A 6,155-nucleotide genomic window follows, 5' to 3' on the forward strand; every position below is an offset into this window, starting at 1 on the left:
TTTTCTTGGTGTGGCCACCTTCATTGTCCATCATAAATCTGACTAAACAGGCTTGCTAATGGCACCAAACTCCTCACTTTAGCTCACCTAGCCTACAGCATAACTGACCAGACCTGTCGATGGAAGTTGCTGCAACATTGCTGTCATTGGTTAGGTTCAGACGTTGACAAACTTGCCAGGAGCATCACCGTTTTTTATTGACAGCTGATAGGCCTATCCTATTATTTTGTATTGGAGGGAGATGGACATCTGTGTATTTGATTGGTGTGGGAAGTGGGAAGAGGCTTTCAAGGTGCATTTATTGCCGTCTGATTTTTTGTACAGACTGTGAACCTCTTGGCGAGCTGCTAAAATCCAGGCTACGCGAGCTACCTGTTGGAGATCCATGGTCTAAAATAATACGATGATGAAGCAATGGCATTCTTTACCCAAAAGGTCAAAGGTCAGTTTCACTGTAACATCCATAATGTCTTGGAAAAAACACTCTTCTGGCCATTTTCCCAACACATTCTTGTAAACATGACATCTCATGAAGGATTGGTGGGAATTTCTTCAAATTTGGCAGAAACTTGAACTGAAAGAATAAATTGATTCAATGTTGGTTGTTAAGGTCACTGCTACCTCATGTCCACCCAACTCTTTTGAACACAATATCCCAAAACAAATGAGGGAATATCTTCAGACCTGGCACAAATGTTCACTTGGATTCAAGGATGAACTGATTAGATTTGTTGGTCAAAGGTCAAGATCATGTCCCAGTAAATCTCGGCGCTGCCTGGAGGGACTTTTATTACATCCGTCCAAGAGAACAACGCCAACAATATTGTTTTTGTTTTCAAGGTAATGTATTCTTTTTCATATTTTCACTGTACAAATAAATCCCCGATCTCCGTTCAGGAAACAGTTACACTGTCATTCTGTTTGAGACATGTGTGGATGTAAACTGCAATTTAACTGCTTGGCAGAGACATGGAGTCGCTAGGCGGTAAGTTTAGTTATATCAATCTTCAACAAAGTCTATAAGCATTAGGTTGTAAATCTTAATATTGGTCATCATACAACAGTTAGTTCTGACCAAGTAATCTGTTTGTTTAAGAGGCATTCCATGAGTGGTGATCAACATCACTGGGACTTACACGCTGTGTATCACTCCGCCTCAGCCAGGTAATCTGAATACTGTTAATCAGCGTTACAGCAGACTGTGTATGTCTACATTAATCAAACTGGTACCTCTGAATCACACAGCAGACTCTTATTTCACTGGTTGATGATAAATTAAAACCTACAGATAAATGTACATCATACAAATTAGCTGATGTGGTAATCTGAAGACGCAGTGCAGGAGAATGTTTGGGTTGCTTGGCAACAAAAGTCCAGTTGCAGTTAAGTTGTTGAACTATTTGGGTTAGTGGAGCAAAAATTAATCTGTTGTTGATTACTTTTACCACTATTTGCCACTTGGGTAAATGTTGTATAAAAGCAATATTACACTCAAGGCTGCAATGTTGTACTGAATATCATCACGGCTGTGGTTATCTGCAGCACTCTGCCTTCGTGATGATATTCAGTACAACATCCAACACAGTCTTCTTGAAATTGTCAGAAATATACCTTTAAGCAGGAGAAGGTGGTATCAAAACTCTTACAAAAAGAGATATAACATTCTATGCATTTAAGTCATACATATATTCGCAGTCTGGGTGTTTGCAAAGGAATAAATCAGTTCAACACAATCTGGGTATGTGTGTCAAAACAACTACACTCTACCTCTGTTCCTCCATCTTTACTCAACCCCATGAACCACCAGCTGCCTGAACTGTGCCAACTACTTCAAATAAACTGATTCTAGATCTCAACAGGGCTGTACACATTGAATGATATATGAGATGATAGGAAATAATTCAGTCAAATATACTAAACGTGTGCTTTCACAGTAACATTCTAACCTGTATTTACACAATTATGTTCATATCACACAGTGTTATGTTTGTATTTGCCCGGTGTGTTGGGGGAACTCTAGCAGGGTAACAAAGTCATCATACTAGCAACTTCAGAGCTCACTCATCAACATGTTAAATCTTGTATGTTTAATCTGCACAAAAAATACTTCACAGGCAACAACAGAGTAAAATGCTAGACTATTTCTTGGCTGAAGTTCCTGTTCCTAGCAAAGAAATAGCCCTGAAAATAAGCTTTTCTCCCCCCTTATTACATTATTGACTTTATCTGAGTAAGACACTGTTAGCAGTGATATTACTCAACAGCTCTACAGATTTATAGTGATGTGTCAAAACCATTTTTTGCTGAAACAGTTTTGCTGAATAAGAACTATTGTAGCATAGTTATGGGAACTAGAAGCCTAAACCACTGAAATCACAACATCCTATGTGGGAGTGGGTGAGAGGTGGGGTAAAAGCCTGTGAATGTTTAGTCCCAATGTTTCCCCAACTGCTTAACAAGTTAAAAATTATAAGGCAGGAGGGATGCAGTTTCAGAGGTTGGAGAGGAATATTTTTTTCACTGCAAGCTTGTGTTAAATACATTTAAATGTGTGTAATACATTTACATGTTACTGTTCTTGAAATTATAGCCTTGGATATAAACTGATATTAACTATTTGCTGATTTATCTTATCAGTCAATATGACCGATGCTGTTAGTGACATTAAATAGCAATACATACTTATTATGTAAATACTATCAGTGTCATGTTCCAATATCTGTCAGGCTGTTATTAATACAGTATTATTGGATAATATAAAAAATAGATAAGATAAAGCATTTTACACAAAGTGACTTTCCTGCTGACTTTCACTTTCATTTAATACCCTGAGACTCTTACCTGACGTACATGATAGTTAATTCTACTCTGTAACTTTTCTTCCTGTCCCTTGTCTCCTCTGCCTGTCTGTACATGTTTCTGAAAACATGCCGCCTCTTAGTTGGTTGCATCCCGTGATTCGAACTCAGGCCTAACAGAGCAGGTTTGAAACAGTGAGTCACAGTGCTATGACAAAACTGTGTAAGACACTGACATCTAGTGCCAAGTTTAGGTTTTGTATGCACTCCAGTTTCCTCCTCAGGGACTTCAGACTATTTCCCTGAACCTGTTGGAACTAATCTTTCATGGTCTTACTTAACTAACAATGACAACTTAGCTAAATTGTCATAGTTGTATATGACATATCTTATGACTATATCTTAAGGAGGGAGCTCTCAAGCTTGGTAATAAATTTCAGGTTCTGTAAGAATTGACTTCTCTATCTCTAGCAATGCATATTGGTGCAGCTGGCTGATTTGTCTTTCCTCCACCGGTTGCTTCATCCAATCTGCAAACAATGGATTTGACATCCTGGACAACAAAGACTGTGGGCTATCACAGCGGAGCGCTCTCCATCCAGAGGCAGTTTCCAGACACTCTGTAAGCTCTACACAAGCCAATTAGCGTCTACCTTCATGTTGTGTCCATTGCATTGCATACAAACTCTCATACACTACAGCCAGGGTAGATCCATGACCAGGAACCTTAGTTATAGGACTGCAACAAAATTGTTTATTCAGTACCATTTCATAAGTCTGTGAATCAATTGGAAGAGACCTAATGTTAAAGCTCCCACCCATCTGCCACCCACATGCTGAGGTCCTCTACATAGTTTGTGTTTCCCTGGCTTGCTTACAGAACATCCCTTTTTAGGAGGGTTGTTTTATAGAACTCTTTCAATTTTAAAATTGGTGGGGAAACGTTTTTTGACCTGGCCCCACTCAGTCTTCATAAGTAGCTTCAGGCTAAAATGTAGAGCCCAAAACTTTGGCTTTATCTATGATTGCTCCATTATTGGAGCTTTTTGTATCTGCTGAAAGAGAGTCTCCACCCAAATCAACTGAGCTCATGCACCCTGTCAGTCAACATAATTCACTGTATTCTGTCTGTTTAAAATCACATGCATGTGTGTCCCTGATCGTGATGAACACCACTTTCAGACATTGCTATTGTTAACCAATGAGTTTAAGCCTTCAACTTAGGAGTATAAGCATTTTACATTTAACATCAATGGACCTCACTGACAAATCAAATATACAATCCTTTTGCAATTCAAGATATTTCACTCCAGTAACCCTTGTCTCACATCCATGCATTATCCTGCTGTTCCAAATATATCTAGCTCTCTTTGGCTGCTCCAAACTTGTTACAACTTTATTCCTTTTAGTCAAGGTAAGGCTTGGGCTTGATGTATCTAAACATAAGACTTTTATAACAGAATGATAAAATGCCTCATACAGACACCTTGTCACCTTTTCTAAGCTTCTTAACACATCTCAATCTTGAAAGGTTATCATCTGTATCAAATAAATGTAAAGTGGTTGGTAATGTTACAATTTCACTATTCATATATGTACACACACAACCAAACCCATACGATATATCAAAATCCAGCCTAATAAATACTATTCTCTGTGATAAATCTGATAAATCTACTTTGATGGTGCATTTGACTATAACCTATAACCTGCATTAGAGATGTAAGCATAAAGAAAGTAACCTGCCATACTACAAGACATAATTGATCAAGCTTTGGCTCCCATTGGCTTGTGATCAGACAAATTGTGAATCCCAGCAGTGCTGTACTATTTTTTACATTATTTATTTTCACAGTTTAAAGTTACAGGGAAAATGTACATTAATAGATATTTCTGTAAATGTGCAAGATTAGATGTTTCACTTATTTTTAACTGCAGTCCCTGGGCAGGTATAATGACGGCTCCAGAAGACACAAAAATACAGTAAAACAGGTACAGCTATACTGAAGGCCTAAATACAGCAGATCACTTTAACAAAAATAGGTCTGATCCTTAACACTCTTTCTGCAGCTCCTCGCATGATCAGAGTACATTTTTCTCAGTTGTTTAATCCATTTGGAACAATTACAGCCCTTTTTTAACTCACATGGTCAAAGGGCACAGTCCATGAACAGAATGTAAAAGCACTGCAGTGAAGGGAATTTTGCTGCCTCAGGGCAACTTTTTGATGACACAACGATTGCATTAAATCATAACCTTCAACCACAGGTCTAACTACAGGGTAATACTTCCACAAGCTTCAATACGCCCTCCTTTCATTTATCGCAAGTTAAGCTCTTCTTAATATTGATGCTAAAAATGATCTGGTGATTCTGTTTCTCTTAACCAGTTAGGCCTACCACTGAAAGTAGAATGCAGATCTCATATCTATCACCTATCTTGTTTCAATCTCGACATAAGGCTGGTGACAAAACTGATGTCAAAAGCATTTATACTTTTGACCATTTGTTACTTGTATCTTTCCTGTTCGGTGCAGATGACACCAATTTATATTGCAGCCTACTTCAACTTCAATAGGCCATTGAATGACTGCAATCCTGATTTGATTATCTCCATCCCTAACTACATAACCAGAGGAAAAACAGAAGGATGCCAAGGCTACTCATACTGAATTAAACATACATTTTATTGTAAAACAGCCTATATTCGGCAAATGGCTCATGAGAAGAGAGTGGGACTCCGAATAAATATCTGTCAGGATTACAATCAAAACAGCATCACATCATTAACACACAGATAGCTAAATTGAGAACAGTACTGTGTCCCTTTGCAATGCTAATTGCTTGATATGCGTCACTTGATAAAGTGACAAATTAAAAACAGGGTTTCCTACTCAACTCAGCATGGGCAATTGACCGACTTAACAAAGGACACCTGGCAAAGTACATGTAGTCTACCAGCAGTAGTCCAAATACAAACTATAGTATACTGTATATTATAATATCAAGAAACAAATGCTTATTTGGGAAAATGTATTAATGGCAAAAATAAACCAGCCAAATAGCAGTCGAAAGTGATTTTGGATCTTTGAACCGATACCAGTATGGATTCGCTGTCATTTTAAAACGGTAAAAGCAACCTTGACGCATTGAAAAACAAACTCCACAAGCATTGCAGCAACATCACTGACACAACCATCTTTTGGCACTGTGCAACATCCTAAATCTGTAACCATGATTTGATTTAGTCATATGACGCAAGTCATGTGATCAACTGACAAATAAAAGGAACCTCATATCTGATTGGCGTGTTCTTTTTCCAGGCGCGCTGTGATTGGTTAGGACGGGGTCAGTTTGG

This window comes from Semicossyphus pulcher, unplaced genomic scaffold (genome assembly GCF_022749685.1).
Source record: "Semicossyphus pulcher isolate SPU_LCO1_2020_fin unplaced genomic scaffold, fSemPul1.0.p SCAF_5, whole genome shotgun sequence".
Classification (NCBI taxonomy): Eukaryota; Metazoa; Chordata; class Actinopteri; order Labriformes; family Labridae; genus Semicossyphus; species Semicossyphus pulcher.